Source organism: Pleurodeles waltl, unplaced genomic scaffold (genome assembly GCF_031143425.1).
Source record: "Pleurodeles waltl isolate 20211129_DDA unplaced genomic scaffold, aPleWal1.hap1.20221129 scaffold_39, whole genome shotgun sequence".
In the NCBI taxonomy this organism is placed as follows: Eukaryota; Metazoa; Chordata; class Amphibia; order Caudata; family Salamandridae; genus Pleurodeles; species Pleurodeles waltl.
In genome coordinates, this window is record NW_027150097.1 from 6,232,075 (window position 1) to 6,249,907 (window position 17,833).

Here is a 17,833-nt window from a genome sequence, read left to right on the forward strand (position 1 = left end):
ACACCCCCTGTAGTAGATGATTGAGAATTAGTAGCAGTCACCACCGGCCATGTGCACTGGCTCAAAATTCAGCATGTCCACACCCCATGTAGTAGATGATTGAGAATTAGTAGCAGTCACCACCGGATCCACTGTCAGGATGATCCATCCTCTCTCCTTCATCAGCTTCAGATCCCACTGTTTCCCTGAGCAGGAAGGTCTGGAATTGAAAATAGAGAGGACATTAAACAACATTCACTCAGTACATGGCACTCATTTTGGTTTATAAGCTGGAAATTGAGCCATCAGTGCAGTATCAAGAGTGTCAGGATGGCCGAGTGGTCTAAGGCGCTGCGTTCAGGTCGCAGTCTCCTTTGGAGGCGTGGGTTTGAATCCCACTTCTGACAAGTGTCTTTTGCGAGGTGGATACATTTTTGGACTTTTTTTTTCCAAGCACCCGTATCAAAAACAATGTCAACATTTTCTGTAAATTATCGAAAAGATCTATTGTCCGTTGCTTGCACTAATTTCGTGAAGTTGGCTAAATAGCAGTAAATCGGTAAAGCGGGAAATCACAGCATCTTCAACAAATCGTGATAGAGGGGCAGAGATAAAGGTTTCGACCCTACATATCAAGAGCGCAGCTGTCAATAGTTCAGCAGGTTCACAGTGCAGAAGGTTCAGTGGCACCAGGGTCCCCTGCGTCCCAATCACAGCTGGTTTTTAACTTCTGTATTCAGGGCATGGGAGGGGTGTGTTGCATCGTGCACACACAGTGCCTGTTTTGCAGAGAAGTTTTAATAAATACACAGAGAATAATATAGAGTCATTGGCCACGAGGAACACCTTCCCTGACCATTTATTCTCTCCAGTTCCACGTCACCGCGCCTGCCATCCAACTCCAAAACTCTGGGGAGACTAACACTCCCTACCTCCCTTGGTGTGCATCATAGGCGTGCCCATGACGAACACAACATTTCTCCTTAACCAATACAAAACAAACATAGCTGCTCAAAAAAAAGATACTATACTAATCCAGTATACAAGAATAGTACACAACAAGAAATGCCACATTCAGTCAATCCACCCCGAATCCTTGCAGCCGCGTTGAGCATGGCGGTCGAGGACTCAAACTGTACCGTTCAAGTCCTTGTCTCAGAGGCACTGAGTTGATTGGTATGGAGCCAGGCACCTCCTGATCTGAATCTTGAACTGGCTCCAAATTCTGCATGTCCACACCCCTTGTAGTAGATGATTGAGAATTAGTAGCAGTCACCACCGGCCATGTGCACTGGCTCAAACTTCTGCATGTCCACACCCCATGTAGTCGATGATTGAGAATTAGTAGCAGTCACCACCGGATTCACTGTCAGGATGATCCATCCTCTCTCTTTCATCAGCTTCAGATCCCACTGTTTCCCTGAGCAGGAAGTTCTGGAATTGAAAATACAGAGGACATTAAACAACATTCACTCAGTACATGGCACTCATTTTGGTTTATACGCTCGAAATTGAGCCATGAGCGTGGTGTGAAGAGTGTCAGGATGGCCGAGTGGTCTAAGGCGCTGCGTTCAGATTGCAGCCTCCCTTGGAGACGTGGGTTCAAACTCCTCTTCTAACAAGTGTCTTTTGCGAGGTGGATACATTTTTGGACTTTTTTTTTTCAAGCACCCTTATCAAAAACAATGTCAACAGTTTCTGTAAATTATCGATAAGATCTATTTTCCGTTGCTTGCACTAATTGCCTGAAGTTGGCTAAATCGCAGTAAATCGATAAAGCAGGAAATCACAGCATCTTCAACAAATCGTGATAGAGGGGCCGAAATAAAGGTTTCGACCCTACATATCAAAAGCGCAGCTGTCAATAGTTCAGCAGGTTCACAGTGCAGAAGGTTCAGTGGCACCAGGGTCCCCTGCGTCCCAATCAGAGCTGGTTTTTAACTTCTGTATTCAGGGGATGGGAGGGGTGGGGGTGTTGCGTCGTGCACACACAGTGCCTGTTTTGCAGAGAAGTTTTAATAAATACACAAAGAATAATATGGAGTCTTTGGCCACGAGGAACACCTTCCCCTACCTTTTATTCTCTCCGATTCCACATCACCGCACCTACCATCCAACTCCAAAACTCGGGGGAGACTAACACTCCCTACCTCCCTTGGTGTGCATCATGGGCGTGCCCATGACGAACACAACATTTCTCCTTAACCAATACAAAACAAACATAGCTGCTCAAAAAAAAGATACTATACTAATCCAGTATACAAGAATAGTACACAACAATAAATACCACATTCAGTCAATCCACCCCGAATCCTTGCAGCCGCGTTGAGCATGGCGGTCGAGGACTCAAACTGTACCATTCAAGTCCTTGTCTCAGAGGCACTGAGTTGATTGGTATGGAGCCAGGCACCTCCTGATCTGAATCTTGAACTGGCTCCAAATTCTGCATGTCCACACCCCCTGTAGTAGATGATTGAGAATTAGTAGCAGTCACCACCGGCCATATGCACTGGCTCAAAATTCTGTAAGTCCACACCCCATGTAGTAGATGATTGAGAATTAGTAGCAGTCACCACAGGGTCCACTGTCAGGATGGTCCATCCTCTCTCCTTCATCAGCTTCAGATCCCACTGTTTCCCTGAGCAGGAAGGTCTGGAATTGAAAATACAGAGGACATTAAATAACATTGACTCAGTACATGGCACTCATTTTGGTTTATAAGCTGGAAATTGAGCCATCAGTCTGGTGTCAAGAGTGTCTGGATGGCCGGGTGGTCTAAGGTGCTTCATTCAGGTCACAGTCTCCCTTGGAGACGTGGGTTCAAACCCCTCTTCTGACAAGTGTCTTTGCAAGGTGGATACATTTTTGGACTTTTTTTTCCAAGCACCCTTATCAAAAACAATGGCAACAGTTTCTGTAAATTATCGATAAGATCTATTGTCCGTTGCTTGCACTAATTGCCTGAAGTTGGCTAAATCGCAGTAAATCGGTAAAGCAGGAAATCACAGCATCTTCAACAAATGTTGATAGAGGGGCCGAGATAAAGGTTTCGACCCTACATATCAAAAGCACAGCTGTCCATAGTTCAGCAGGTTCACAGTGCAGAAGGTTCAGTGGCACCAGGGTCCCCTGCGTCCCAATCACAGCTGGTTTTTAACTTCTGTATTCTGGGCATGGGAGGGGTGTGTTGCATCGTGCACACACAGTGCCTGTTTCACAGATAAGTTTTAATAAATACACAGAGAATAATATAGAGTCATTGGCCATGAGGAACACCTTCCCTGACCTTTTATTCTCTCCGGTTCCACGTCACCGCGCCTACCATCCAACTCCAAAACTCGGGGGAGACTAACACTCCCTACCTCCCTTGGTGTGCATCATAGGCGTGCCCATGACGAACACAACATTTCTCCTTAACCAATACAAAACAAACATAGCTGCTCAAAAAAAAGATACTATACTAAACCAGTATACAAGAATAGTACACAACAAGAAATGCCACATTCAGTCAATCCACCCCGAATCCTTGCAGCAGCGTTGAGCATGGCGGTCGAGGACTCAAACTGTACCGTTCAATCCTTGTCGCAGAGGCACTGAGTTGATTGGTATGGAGCCAGGCACCTCCTGATCTGAATCTTGAACTGGCTCCAAATTCTGCATGTCCACACCCCCTGTAGTAGATGATTGAGAATTAGTAGCAGTCACCACCGGCCATATGCACTGGCTCAAAATTCAGCATGTCCACACCCCATGTAGTAGATGATTGAGAATTAGTAGCAGTCACCACCGGATCCACTGTCAGGATGATCCATCCTCTCTCCTTCATCAGCTTCAGATCCCACTGTTTCCCTGAGCAGGAAGGTCTGGAATTGAAAATAGAGAGGACATTAAACAACATTCACTCAGTACATGGCAATCATTTTGGTTTATAAGCTGGAAATTGAGCCATCAGTGCAGTATCAAGAGTGTCAGGATGGCCGAGTGGTCTAAGGCGCTGCGTTCAGGTCGCAGTCTCCTTTGGAGGCGTGGGTTTGAATCCCACTTCTGACAAGTGTCTTTTGCGAGGTGGATACATTTTTGGACTTTTTTTTTCCAAGCACCCGTATCAAAAACAATGTCAACATTTTCTGTAAATTATCGAAAAGATCTATTGTCCGTTGCTTGCACTAATTTCCTGAAGTTGGCTAAATAGCAGTAAATCGGTAAAGCGGGAAATCACAGCATCTTCAACAAATCGTGATAGAGGGGCAGAGATAAAGGTTTCGACCCTACATATCAAGAGCGCAGCTGTCAATAGTTCAGCAGGTTCACAGTGCAGAAGGTTCAGTGGCACCAGGGTCCCCTGCGTCCCAATCACAGCTGGTTTTTAACTTCTGTATTCAGGGCATGGGAGGGATGTGTTGTATCGTGCACACACGGTGCCTGTTTCGCAGATAAGTTTTAATAAATACACAGAGAATAATATAGAGTCATTGGCCACGAGGAACACCTTCCCTGACCTTTTATTCTCTCCGGTTCCACGTCACTGCGCCTACCATCCAACTCCAAAACTCGGGGGAGACTAACACTCCCTACCTCCCTTGGTGTGCATCATAGGCGTGCCCATGACGAACACAACATTTCTCCTTAACCAATACAAAACAAACATAGCTGCTCAAAAAAAAGATACTATACTAATCCAGTATACAAGAATAGTACACAACAAGAAATGCCACATTCAGTCAATCCACCCCGAATCCTTGCAGCCGCGTTGAGCATGGCGGTCGAGGACTCAAACTGTACCGTTCAAGTCCTTGTCGCAGAGGCACTGAGTTGATTGGTATGGAGCCAGGCACCTCCTGATCTGAATCTTGAACTGGCTCCAAATTCTGCATGTCCACACCCCCTGTAGTAGATGATTGAGAATTAGTAGCAGTCACCACCGGCCATGTGCACTGGCTCAAAATTCAGCATGTCCACACCCCATGTAGTAGATGATTGAGAATTAGTAGCAGTCACCACCGGATCCACTGTCAGGATGATCCATCCTCTCTCCTTCATCAGCTTCAGATCCCACTGTTTCCCTGAGCAGGAAGGTCTGGAATTGAAAATAGAGAGGACATTAAACAACATTCACTCAGTACATGGCACTCATTTTGGTTTATAAGCTGGAAATTGAGCCATCAGTGCAGTATCAAGAGTGTCAGGATGGCCGAGTGGTCTAAGGCGCTGCGTTCAGGTCACAGTCTCCTTTGGAGGCGTGAGTTTGAATCCCACTTCTGACAAGTGTCTTTTGCGAGGTGGATACATTTTTGGACTTTTTTTTTCCAAGCACCCGTATCAAAAACAATGTCAACATTTTCTGTAAATTATCGAAAAGATCTATTGTCCGTTGCTTGCACTAATTTCCTGAAGTTGGCTAAATAGCAGTAAATCGGTAAAGCGGGAAATCACAGCATCTTCAACAAATCGTGATAGAGGGGCAGAGATAAAGGTTTCGACCCTACATATCAAGAGCGCAGCTGTCAATAGTTCAGCAGGTTCACAGTGCAGAAGGTTCAGTGGCACCAGGGTCCCCTGCGTCCCAATCACAGCTGGTTTTTAACTTCTGTATTCAGGGCATGGGAGGGATGTGTTGTATCGTGCACACACGGTGCCTGTTTCGCAGATAAGTTTTAATAAATACACAGAGAATAATATAGAGTCATTGGCCACGAGGAACACCTTCCCTGACCTTTTATTCTCTCCGGTTCCACGTCACCGCGCCTACCATCCAACTCCAAAACTCGGGGGAGACTAACACTCCCTACCTCCCTTGGTGTGCATCATAGGCGTGCCCATGACGAACACAACATTTCTCCTTAACCAATACAAAACAAACATAGCTGCTCAAAAAAAAGATACTATACTAATCCAGTATACAAGAATAGTACACAACAAGAAATGCCACATTCAGTCAATCCACCCCGAATCCTTGCAGCCGCGTTGAGCATGGCGGTCGAGGACTCAAACTGTACCGTTCAAGTCCTTGTCTCAGAGGCACTGAGTTGATTGGTATGGAGCCAGGCACCTCCTGATCTGAATCTTGAACTGGCTCCAAATTCTGCATGTCCACACCCCTTGTAGTAGATGATTGAGAATTAGTAGCAGTCACCACCGGCCATGTGCACTGGCTCAAACTTCTGCATGTCCACACCCCATGTAGTCAATGATTGAGAATTAGTAGCAGTCACCACCGGATTCACTGTCAGGATGATCCATCCTCTCTCCTTCATCAGCTTCAGATCCCACTGTTTCCCTGAGCAGGAAGGTCTGGAATTGAAAATACAGAGGACATTAAACAACATTCACTCAGTACATGGCACTCATTTTGGTTTATACGCTCGAAATTGAGCCATGAGGGAGGTGTGAAGAGTGTCAGGATGGCCGAGTGGTCTAAGGCGCTGCGTTCAGGTCGCAGCCTCCCTTGGAGGTGTGGGTTCAAATCCCACTTCTGACAAGTGTATTTTGCGAGGTGGATACATTTTTGGACTTTTTTTTCACAAGCACTGTATCAAAAACAATGTCAACAGTTTCTGTAAATTATCGATAAGATCTATTTTCCGTTGCTTGCACTAATTGCCTGAAGTTGGCTAAATCGCAGTAAATCGGTAAAGCAGGAAATCACAGCATCTTCAACAAATCGTGATAGAGGGGCCGAGATAAAGGTTTCGACCCTACATATCAAAAGCGCAGCTGTCAATAGTTCAGCTGGTTCAGAGTGCAGAAGGTTCAGTGGCACCAGGGTCCCCTGCGTCCCAATCACAGCTGGTTTTTAACTTCTGTATTCAGGGCATGGGAGGGGTGTGTTGCATCGTGCACACACAGTGTCTGTTTTGCAAATAAGTTTTAATAAATACACAGAGAATAATATAGAGTCATTGGCCACGAGGAACACCTTCCCTGACCTTTTATTCTCTCCGGTTCCACGTCACCGCGCCTACCATCCAACTCCAAAACTCGGGGGAGACTAACACTCCCTACCTCCCTTGGTGTGCATCATAGGCGTGCCCATGACGAACACAACATTTCTCCTTAACCAATACAAAACAAACATAGCTGCTCAAAAAAAAGATACTATACTAAACCAGTATACAAGAATAGTACACAACAAGAAATGCCACATTCAGTCAATCCACCCCGAATCCTTGCAGCCGCGTTGAGCATGGCGGTCGAGGACTCAAACTGTACCGTTCAAGTCCTTGTCTCAGAGGCACTGAGTTGATTGGTATGGAGCACGGCACCTCCTGATCTGAATCTTGAACTGGCTCCAAATTCTGCATGTCCACACCCCCTGTAGTAGATGATTGAGAATTAGTAGCAGTCACCACCGGCCATGTGCACTGGCTCAAAATTCAGCATGTCCACGCCCCATGTAGTAGATGATTGAGAATTAGTAGCAGTCACCACCAGATCCACTGTCAGGATGATCCATCCTCTCTCCTTCATCAGCTTCAGATCCCACTGTTTCCCTGAGCAGGAAGGTCTGGAATTGAAAATACAGAGGACATTAAACAACATTCACTCAGTACATGGCACTCATTTTGGTTTATAAGCTGGAAATTGAGCCATCAGGGCAATGTCAAGAGTGTCAGGATGGCCGAGTGGTCTAAGGTGCTGCGTTCAGGTGGCAGTCTCCTTTGGAAGCGTGGGTTCGAATCCCACTTCTGACAAGTGTCTTTTGCGAGGTGGATACATTTTTGGACTTTTTTTTTCCAAGCACCCGTATCAAAAACAATGTCAACAGTTTCTGTAAATTATCGATAAGATCTATTGTCCGTTGCTTGCACTAATTTCCTGAAGTTGGCTAAATCGCAGTAAATCGGTAAAGCGGGAAATCACAGCATCTTCAACAAATCGTGATAGAGGGGCAGAGATAAAGGTTTCAACCCTACATATCAAGAGCGCAGCTGTCAATAGTTCAGCAGGTTCACAGTGCAGAAGGTTCAGTGGCACCAGGGTCCCCTGCGTCCCAATCACAGCTGGTTTTTAACTTCTGTATTCAGGGCATGGGAGGGGTGTGTTGCATCGTGCACACACGGTGCCTGTTTCGCAGATAAGTTTTAATAAATACACAGAAAATAATATAGAGTCATTGGCCACGAGGAACACCTTCCCTGACCTTTTATTCTCTCGGGTTCCACGTCACCGCGCCTACCATCCAACTCCAAAACTCGGGGGAGACTAACACTCCCTACCTCCCTTGGTGTGCATCATAGGCGTGCCCATGACGAACACAACATTTCTCCTTAACCAATACAAAACAAACATAGCTGCTCAAAAAAAAGATACTATACTAATCCAGTATACAAGAATAGTACACAACAAGAAATGCCACATTCAGTCAATCCACCCCGAATCCTTGCAGCCGCGTTGAGCATGGCGGTCGAGGACTCAAACTGTACCGTTCAAGTCCTTGTCTCAGAGGCACTGAGTTGATTGGTATGGAGCCAGGCACCTCCTGATCTGAATCTTGAACTGGCTTCAAATTCTGCATGTCCACACCCCTTGTAGTAGATGATTGAGAATTAGTAGCAGTCACCACCGGCCATGTGCACTGGCTCAAACTTCTGCATGTCCACACCCCATGTAGTCGATGATTGAGAATTAGTAGCAGTCACCACCGGATTCACTGTCAGGATGATCCATCCTCTCTCCTTCATCAGCTTCAGATCCCACTGTTTCCCTGAGCAGGAAGGTCTGGAATTGAAAATACTGAGGACATTAAACAACATTCACTCAGTACATGGCACTCATTTTGGTTTATACGCTCGAAATTGAGCCATGAGGGTGGTGTGAAGAGTGTCAGGATGGCCGAGTGGTCTAAGGCGCTGCGTTCAGGTTGCAGCCTCCCTTGGAGACGTGGGTTCAAACCCCTCTTCTGACAAGTGTCTTTTGCGAGGTGAATACATTTTTGGACTTTTTCTTTTTCAAGCACCCTTATCAAAAACAATGTCAACAGTTTCTGTAAATTATCGATAAGATCTATTTTCCGTTGCTTGCACTAATTGCCTGAAGTTGGCTAAATCGCAGTAAATCGGTAAAGCAGGAAATCACAGCATCTTCAACAAATCGTGATAGAGGGGCCAAGATAAATGTTTCCACCCTACATATCAAAAGCGCAGCTGTCAATAGTTCAGCAGGTTCACAGTGCAGAAGGTTCAGTGGCACCAGGGTCCCCTGCGTCCCAATCAGAGCTGGTTTTTAACTTCTGTATTCAGGGGATGGGAGGGGTGGGGTTGTTGCGTCGTGCACACACAGTGCCTGTTTTGCAGAGAAGTTTTAATAAATACACAAAGAATAATATGGAGTCTTTGGCCACGAGGAACACCTTCCCCTACCTTTTATTCTCTCCGATTCCACATCACCGCACCTACCATCCAACTCCAAAACTCGGGGGAGACTAACACTCCCTACCTCCCTTGGTGTGCATCATGGGCGTGCCCATGACGAACACAACATTTCTCCTTAACCAATACAAAACAAACATAGCTGCTCAAAAAAAAGATACTATACTAATCCAGTATACAAGAATAGTACACAACAATAAATACCACATTCAGTCAATCCACCCCGAATCCTTGCAGCCGCGTTGAGCATGGCGGTCGAGGACTCAAACTGTACCGTTCAAGTCCTTGTCTCAGAGGCACTGAGTTGATTGGTATGGAGCCAGGCACCTCCTGATCTGAATCTTGAACTGGCTCCAAATTCTGCATGTCCACACCCCCTGTAGTAGATGATTGAGAATTAGTAGCAGTCACCACCGGCCATATGCACTGGCTCAAAATTCTGCAAGTCCACACCCCATGTAGTAGATGATTGAGAATTAGTAGCAGTCACCACCGGATCCACTGTCAGGATGATCCATCCTCTCTCCTTCATCAGCTTCAGATCCCACTGTTTCCCTGAGCAGGAAGGTCTGGAATTGAAAATACAGAGGACATTAAACAACATTCACTCAGTACATGGCACTCATTTTGGTTTATAAGCTGGAAATTGAGCCATCAGTGCAGTGTCAAGAGTGTCAGGATGGCTGAGTGGTCTAAGGCGCTGCGTTCAGATCGCAGTCTCCTTTGGAGGCGTGGGTTCGAATCCCACTTCAGACAAGTGTCTTTTGCGAGGTGGATACATTTTTGGACTTTTTTTTTCCAAGCACCCGTATCAAAAACAATGTCAACAGTTTCTGTAAATTATCGATAAGATCTATTGTCCGTTGCTTGCACTAATTTCCTGAAGTTGGCTAAATCGCAGGAAAGCGGGAAATCACAGCATCTTCAACAAATCGTGATAGAGGGGCAGAGATAAAGGTTTCGACCCTACATATCAAGAGCGCAGCTGTCAATAGTTCAGCAGGTTCACAGCGCAGAAGGTTCAGTGGCACCAGGGTCCCCTGCGTCCCAATCACAGCTGGTTTTTAACTTCTGTATTCAGGGCATGGGAGGGGTGTGTTGCATCGTGCACACACGGTGCCTGTTTCGCAGATAAGTTTTAATAAATACACAGAGAATAATATAGAGTCATTGGCCACGAGGAACACCTTCCCTGACCTTTTATTCTCTCCGGTTCCACGTCACCGCGCCTACCATCCAACTCCAAAACTCGGGGGAGACTAACACTCCCTACCTCCCTTGGTGTGCATCATAGGCGTGCCCATGACGAACACAACATTTCTCCTTAACCAATACAAAACAAACATAGCTGCTCAAAAAAAAGATACTATACTAAACCAGTATACAAGAATAGTACACAACAAGAAATGCCACATTCAGTCAATCCACCCCGAATCCTTGCAGCCGCGTTGAGCATGGCGGTCGAGGACTCAAACTGTACCGTTCAAGTCCTTGTCTCAGAGGCACTGAGTTGATTGGTATGGAGCCAGGCACCTCCTGATCTGAATCTTGAACTGGCTCCAAATTCTGCATGTCCACACCCCCTGTAGTAGATGATTGAGAATTAGTAGCAGTCACCACCGGCCATGTGCACTGGCTCAAAATTCAGCATGTCCACACCCCATGTAGTAGATGATTGAGAATTAGTAGCAGTCACCACCGAATCCACTGTCAGGATGATCCATCCTCTCTCCTTCATCAGCTTCAGATCCCACTGTTTCCCTGAGCAGGAAGGTCTGGAATTGAAAATACAGAGGACATTAAACAACATTCACTCAGTACATGGCACTCATTTTGGTTTATAAGCTGGAAATTGAGCCATCAGTGCAGTGTCAAGTGTGTCAGGATGGCCGAGTGGTCTAAGGTGCTGCGTTCAGGTCGCAGTCTCCTATGGAGGCGTGGGTTTGAATCCCACTTCTGACAAGTGTATTTTGCGAGGTGGATACATTTTTGGACTTTTTTTTTCCCAAGCACCGTATCAAAAACAATGTCAACAGTTTCTGTAAATTATCGATAAGATCTATTTTCCGTTGCTTGCACTAATTGCCTGAAGTTGGCTAAATCGCAGTAAATCGGTAAAGCAGGAAATCACAGCATCTTCAACAAATCGTGATAGAGGGGCCGAGATAAAGGTTTCGACCCTACATATCAAAAGCGCAGCTGTCAATAGTTCAGCAGGTTCACAGTGCAGAAGGTTCAGTGGCACCAGGGTCCCCTGCGTCCCAATCAGAGCTGGTTTTTAACTTCTGTATTCAGGGGATGGGAGGGGTGGGGTTGTTGCGTCGTGCACACACAGTGCCTGTTTTGCAGAGAAGTTTTAATAAATACACAAAGAATAATATGGAGTCTTTGGCCACGAGGAACACCTTCCCCTACCTTTTATTCTCTCCGATTCCACATCACCGCACCTACCATCCAACTCCAAAACTCGGGGGAGACTAACACTCCCTACCTCCCTTGGTGTGCATCATGGGCGTGCCCATGACGAACACAACATTTCTCCTTAACCAATACAAAACAAACATAGCTGCTCAAAAAAAAGATACTATACTAATCCAGTATACAAGAATAGTACACAACAATAAATACCACATTCAGTCAATCCACCCCGAATCCTTGCAGCCGCGTTGAGCATGGCGGTCGAGGACTCAAACTGTACCGTTCAAGTCCTTGTCTCAGAGGCACTGAGTTGATTGGTATGGAGCCAGGCACCTCCTGATCTGAATCTTGAACTGGCTCCAAATTCTGCATGTCCACACCCCCTGTAGTAGATGATTGAGAATTAGTAGCAGTCACCACCGGCCATATGCACTGGCTCAAAATTCTGCAAGTCCACACCCCATGTAGTAGATGATTGAGAATTAGTAGCAGTCACCACAGGGTCCACTGTCAGGATGGTCCATCCTGTCTCCTTCATCAGCTTCAGATCCCACTGTTTCCCTGAGCAGGAAGGTCTGGAATTGAAAATACAGAGGACATTAAATAACATTCACTCAGTACATGGCACTCATTTTGGTTTATAAGCTGGAAATTGAGCCATCACTCTGGTGTCAAGAGTGTCAGGATGGCCAGGTGGTCTAAGGTGCTGCATTCAGGTCACAGTCTCCCTTGGAGACGTGGGTTCAAACCCCTCTTCTGACAAGTGTCTTCGCGAGGTGGATACTTTTTTGGACTTTTTTTTCCAAGCACCCTTATCAAAAACAATGGCAACAGTTTCTGTAAATTATCGATAAGATCTATTGTCCGTTGCTTGCACTAATTGCCTGAAGTTGGCTAAATCGCAGTAAATCGGTAAAGCAGGAAATCACAGCATCTTCAACAAATGGTGATAGAGGGGCCGAGATAAAGGTTTCGACCCTACATATCAAAAGCACAGCTGTCCATAGTTCAGCAGGTTCACAGTGCAGAAGGTTCAGTGGCACCAGGGTCCCCTGCGTCCCAATCACAGCTGGTTTTTAACTTCTGTATTCTGGGCATGGGAGGGGTGTGTTGCATCGTGCACACATAGTGCCTGTTTCACAGATAAGTTTTAATAAATACACAGAGAATAATATAGAGTCATTGGCCACGAGGAACACCTTCCCTGACCTTTTATTCTCTCCGGTTCCACGTCACCGCGCCTACCATCCAACTCCAAAACTCGGGGGAGACTAACACTCCCTACCTCCATTGGTGTGCATCATAGGCGTGCCCATGACGAACACAACATTTCTCCTTAACCAATACAAAACAAACATAGCTGCTAAAAAAAAAGATACTATACTAAACCAGTATACAAGAATAGTTCACAACAAGAAATGCCACATTCAGTCAATCCACCCCGAATCCTTGCAGCCACCTTGAGCATGGCGGTCGAGGACTCAAACTGTACCGTTCAAGTCCTTGTCTCAGAGGCACTGAGTTGATTGGTATGGAGCCAGGCACCTCCTGATCTGAATCTTGAACTGGCTCCAAATTCTGCATGTCCACACCCCCTGTAGTAGATGATTGAGAATTAGTAGCAGTCACCACCGGCCATGTGCACTGGCTCAAAATTCTGCAAATCCACACCCCATGTAGTAGATGATTGAGAATTAGTAGCAGTCACCACAGGTTCCACTGTCAGGATGATCCATCCTCTCTCCTTCATCAGCTTCAGATCCCACTGTTTCCCTGAGCAGGAAGGTCTGGAATTGAAAATACAGAGGACATTAAATAACATTCACTCAGTACATGGCACTCATTTTGGTTTATAAGCTGGAAATTGATCCATCAGTCTGGTGTCAAGAGTGTCAGGATGGCCGGGTGGTCTAAGGTGCTGCATTCAGGTCACAGTCTCCCTTGGAGACGTGGGTGCAAACCCCTCTTCTGACAAGTGTCTTTTGCGAGGTGGATACATTTTTGGACTTTTTTTTTCCAAGCACCCGTATCAAAAACAATGTCAACAGTTTCTGTAAATTATCGATAAGATCTATTGTCCGTTGCTTGCACTAATTTCCTGAAGTTGGCTAAATCGCAGTAAATCGGTAAAGCGGGAAATCACAGCATCTTCAACAAATCGTGATAGAGGGGCCGAGATAAAGGTTTCGACCCTACATATCAAAAGCGCAGCTGTCAATAGTTCAGCAGGTTCACAGTGCAGAAGGTTCAGTGGCACCAGGGTCCCCTGCGTCCCAGAGCTGGTTTTTAACTTCTGTATTCAGGGGATGGGAGGGGTGGGGTTGTTGCGTCGTGCACACACAGTGCCTGTTTTGCAGAGAAGTTTTAATAAATACACAAAGAATAATATGGAGTCTTTGGCCACGAGGAACACCTTCCCCTACCTTTTATTCTCTCCGATTCCACATCACCGCACCTACCATCCAACTCCAAAACTCGGGGGAGACTAACACTCCCTACCTCCCTTGGTGTGCATCATGGGCGTGCCCATGACGAACACAACATTTCTCCTTAACCAATACAAAACAAACATAGCTGCTCAAAAAAAAGATACTATACTAATCCAGTATACAAGAATAGTACACAACAATAAATACCACATTCAGTCAATCCACCCCGAATCCTTGCAGCCGCGTTGAGCATGGCGGTCGAGGACTCAAACTGTACCGTTCAAGTCCTTGTCTCAGAGGCACTGAGTTGATTGGTATGGAGCCAGGCACCTCCTGATCTGAATCTTGAACTGGCTCCAAATTCTGCATGTCCACACCCCCTGTAGTAGATGATTGAGAATTAGTAGCAGTCACCACCGGCCATATGCACTGGCTCAAAATTCTGCAAGTCCACACCCCATGTAGTAGATGATTGAGAATTAGTAGCAGTCACCACAGGGTCCACTGTCAGGATGGTCCATCCTGTCTCCTTCATCAGCTTCAGATCCCACTGTTTGCCTGAGCAGGAAGGTCTGGAATTGAAAATACAGAGGACATTAAATAACATTCACTCAGTACATGGCACTCATTTTGGTTTATAAGCTGGAAATTGAGCCATCACTCTGGTGTCAAGAGTGTCAGGATGGCCAGGTGGTCTAAGGTGCTGCATTCAGGTCACAGTCTCCCTTGGAGACGTGGGTTCAAACCCCTCTTCTGACAAGTGTCTTCGCGAGGTGGATACCTTTTTGGACTTTTTTTTCCAAGCACCCTTATCAAAAACAATGGCAACAGTTTCTGTAAATTATCGATAAGATCTATTGTCCGTTGCTTGCACTAATTGCCTGAAGTTGGCTAAATCGCAGTAAATCGGTAAAGCAGGAAATCACAGCATCTTCAACAAATGGTGATAGAGGGGCCGAGATAAAGGTTTCGACCCTACATATCAAAAGCACAGCTGTCCATAGTTCAGCAGGTTCACAGTGCAGAAGGTTCAGTGGCACCAGGGTCCCCTGCGTCCCAATCACAGCTGGTTTTTAACTTCTGTATTCTGGGCATGGGAGGGGTGTGTTGCATCGTGCACACATAGTGCCTGTTTCACAGATAAGTTTTAATAAATACACAGAGAATAATATAGAGTCATTGGCCACGAGGAACACCTTCCCTGACCTTTTATTCTCTCCGGTTCCACGTCACCGCGCCTACCATCCAACTCCAAAACTCGGGGGAGACTAACACTCCCTACCTCCATTGGTGTGCATCATAGGCGTGCCCATGACGAACACAACATTTCTCCTTAACCAATACAAAACAAACATAGCTGCTAAAAAAAAAGATACTATACTAAACCAGTATACAAGAATAGTACACAACAAGAAATGCCACATTCAGTCAATCCACCCCGAATCCTTGCAGCCACCTTGAGCATGGCGGTCGAGGACTCAAACTGTACCGTTCAAGTCCTTGTCGCAGAGGCACTGAGTTGATTGGTATGGAGCCAGGCACCTCCTGATCTGAATCTTGAACTGGCTCCAAATTCTGCATGTCCACACCCCCTGTAGTAGATGATTGAGAATTAGTAGCAGTCACCACCGGCCATGTGCACTGGCTCAAAATTCAGCATGTCCACACCCCATGTAGTAGATGATTGAGAATTAGTAACAGTCACCACAGGTTCCACTGTCAGGATGATCCATCCTCTCTCCTTCATCAGCTTCAGATCCCACTGTTTCCCTGAGCAGGAAGGTCTGGAATTGAAAATACAGAGGACATTAAACAACATTCACTCAGTACATGGCACTCATTTTGGTTTATAAGCTGGAAATTGAGCCATCAGTGCAGTGTCAAGAGTGTCAGGATGGCCGAGTGGTCTAAGGCGCTGCGTTCAGATCGCAGTCTCCTTTGGAGGCGTGGGTTCGAATCCCACTTCTGACAAGTGTCTTTTGCGAGGTGGATACATTTTTGGACTTTTTTTTTCCAAGCACCCGTATCAAAAACAATGTCAACAGTTTCTGTAAATTATCGATAAGATCTATTGTCCGTTGCTTGCACTAATTTCCTGAAGTTGGCTAAATCGCAGTAAATCGGTAAAGCGGGAAATCACAGCATCTTCAACAAATCGTGATAGAGGGGCAGAGATAAAGGTTTCGACCCTACATATCAAGAGCGCAGCTGTCAATAGTTCAGCAGGTTCACAGTGCAGAAGGTTCAGTGGCACCAGGGTCCCCTGCGTCCCAATCACAGCTGGTTTTTAACTTCTGTATTCAGAGTATGGGAGGGGTGTGTTGCATCGTGCACACACGGTGCCTGTTTCGCAGATAAGTTTTTATAAATACACAGAGAATAATATAGAGTCATTGGCCACGAGGAACACCTTCCCTGATCTTTTATTCTCTCCGGTTCCACGTCACCGCGCCTACAATCCAACTCCAAAACTCGGGGGAGACTAACACTCCCTACCTCCCTTGGTGTGCATCATAGGCGTGCCCATGACGAACACAACATTTCTCCTTAACCAATACAAAACAAACATAGCTGCTCAAAAAAAAGATACTATACTAATCCAGTATACAAGAATAGTACACAACAAGAAATGCCACATTCAGTCAATCCACCCCGAATCCTTGCAGCCGCGTTGAGCATGGCGGTCGAGGACTCAAACTGTACCATTCAAGTCCTTGTCTCAGAGGCACTGAGTTGATTGGTATGGAGCCAGGCACCTCCTGATCTGAATCTTGAACTGGCTCCAAATTCTGCATGTCCACACCCCTTGTAGTAGATGATTGAGAATTAGTAGCAGTCACCACCGGCCATGTGCACTGGCTCAAACTTCTGCATGTCCACACCCCATGTAGTCGATGATTGAGAATTAGTAGCAGTCACCACCGGATTCACTGTCAGGATGATCCATCCTCTCTCCTTCATCAGCTTCAGATCCCACTGTTTCCCTGAGCAGGAAGGTCTGGAATTGAAAATACAGAGGACATTAAACAACATTCACTCAGTACATGGCACTCATTTTGGTTTATACGCTCGAAATTGAGAAATGAGGGAGGTGTGAAGAGTGTCAGGATGGCCGAGTGGTCTAAGGCGCTGCGTTCAGGTCACAGCCTCCCTTGGAGGTGTGGGTTCAAATCCCACTTCTGACAAGTGTATTTTGCGAGGTGGATACATTTTTGGACTTTTTTTTCCCAAGCACCGTATCAAAAACAATGTCAACAGTTTCTGTAAATTATCGATAAGATCTATTTTCCATTGCTTGCACTAATTGCCTGAAGTTGGCTAAATCGCAGTAAATCGTTAAAGCAGGAAATCACAGCATCTTCAACAAATCGTGATAGAGGGGCCGAGATAAAGGTTTCGACCCTACATATCAAAAGCGCAGCTGTCAATAGTAAAGCAGGTTCACAGTGCAAAAGGTTCAGTGGCACCAGGGTCCCCTGCGTCCCAATCACAGCTGGTTTTTAACTTCTGTATTCAGGGGATGGGAGGGGTGGGGGTGTTGCGTTGTGCACACACAGTGCCTGTTTTGCAGAGAAGTTTTAATAAATACACAAAGAATAATATGGAGTCTTTAGCCACGAGGAACACCTTCCCCTACCT

At 45.9% G+C, this 17,833-nt stretch overlaps 6 non-coding genes across 6 annotated transcripts; all 6 read left to right on the plus strand.

Annotated features, from left to right (window-relative positions):
- The first annotated feature begins 303 nt into the window (after positions 1-303).
- TRNAL-CAG (transfer RNA leucine (anticodon CAG)) lies at positions 304-386 on the plus strand. The gene has a single exon. It is a non-coding gene; the product is annotated as a tRNA-Leu (tRNA).
- A 3,560-nt stretch (positions 387-3,946) lies between these two features.
- On the plus strand, positions 3,947-4,029 carry TRNAL-CAG (transfer RNA leucine (anticodon CAG)). The gene has a single exon. It is a non-coding gene; the product is annotated as a tRNA-Leu (tRNA).
- A 2,345-nt stretch (positions 4,030-6,374) lies between these two features.
- Positions 6,375-6,457, plus strand: TRNAL-CAG (transfer RNA leucine (anticodon CAG)). Its single transcript has one exon. It is a non-coding gene; the product is annotated as a tRNA-Leu (tRNA).
- A 3,563-nt stretch (positions 6,458-10,020) lies between these two features.
- On the plus strand, positions 10,021-10,103 carry TRNAL-CAG (transfer RNA leucine (anticodon CAG)). Its single transcript has one exon. It is a non-coding gene; the product is annotated as a tRNA-Leu (tRNA).
- Positions 10,104-11,226: 1,123 nt separating this feature from the next.
- Positions 11,227-11,309, plus strand: TRNAL-CAG (transfer RNA leucine (anticodon CAG)). Its single transcript has one exon. It is a non-coding gene; the product is annotated as a tRNA-Leu (tRNA).
- A 4,773-nt stretch (positions 11,310-16,082) lies between these two features.
- Positions 16,083-16,165, plus strand: TRNAL-CAG (transfer RNA leucine (anticodon CAG)). Its single transcript has one exon. It is a non-coding gene; the product is annotated as a tRNA-Leu (tRNA).
- Positions 16,166-17,833: the final 1,668 nt, after the last annotated feature.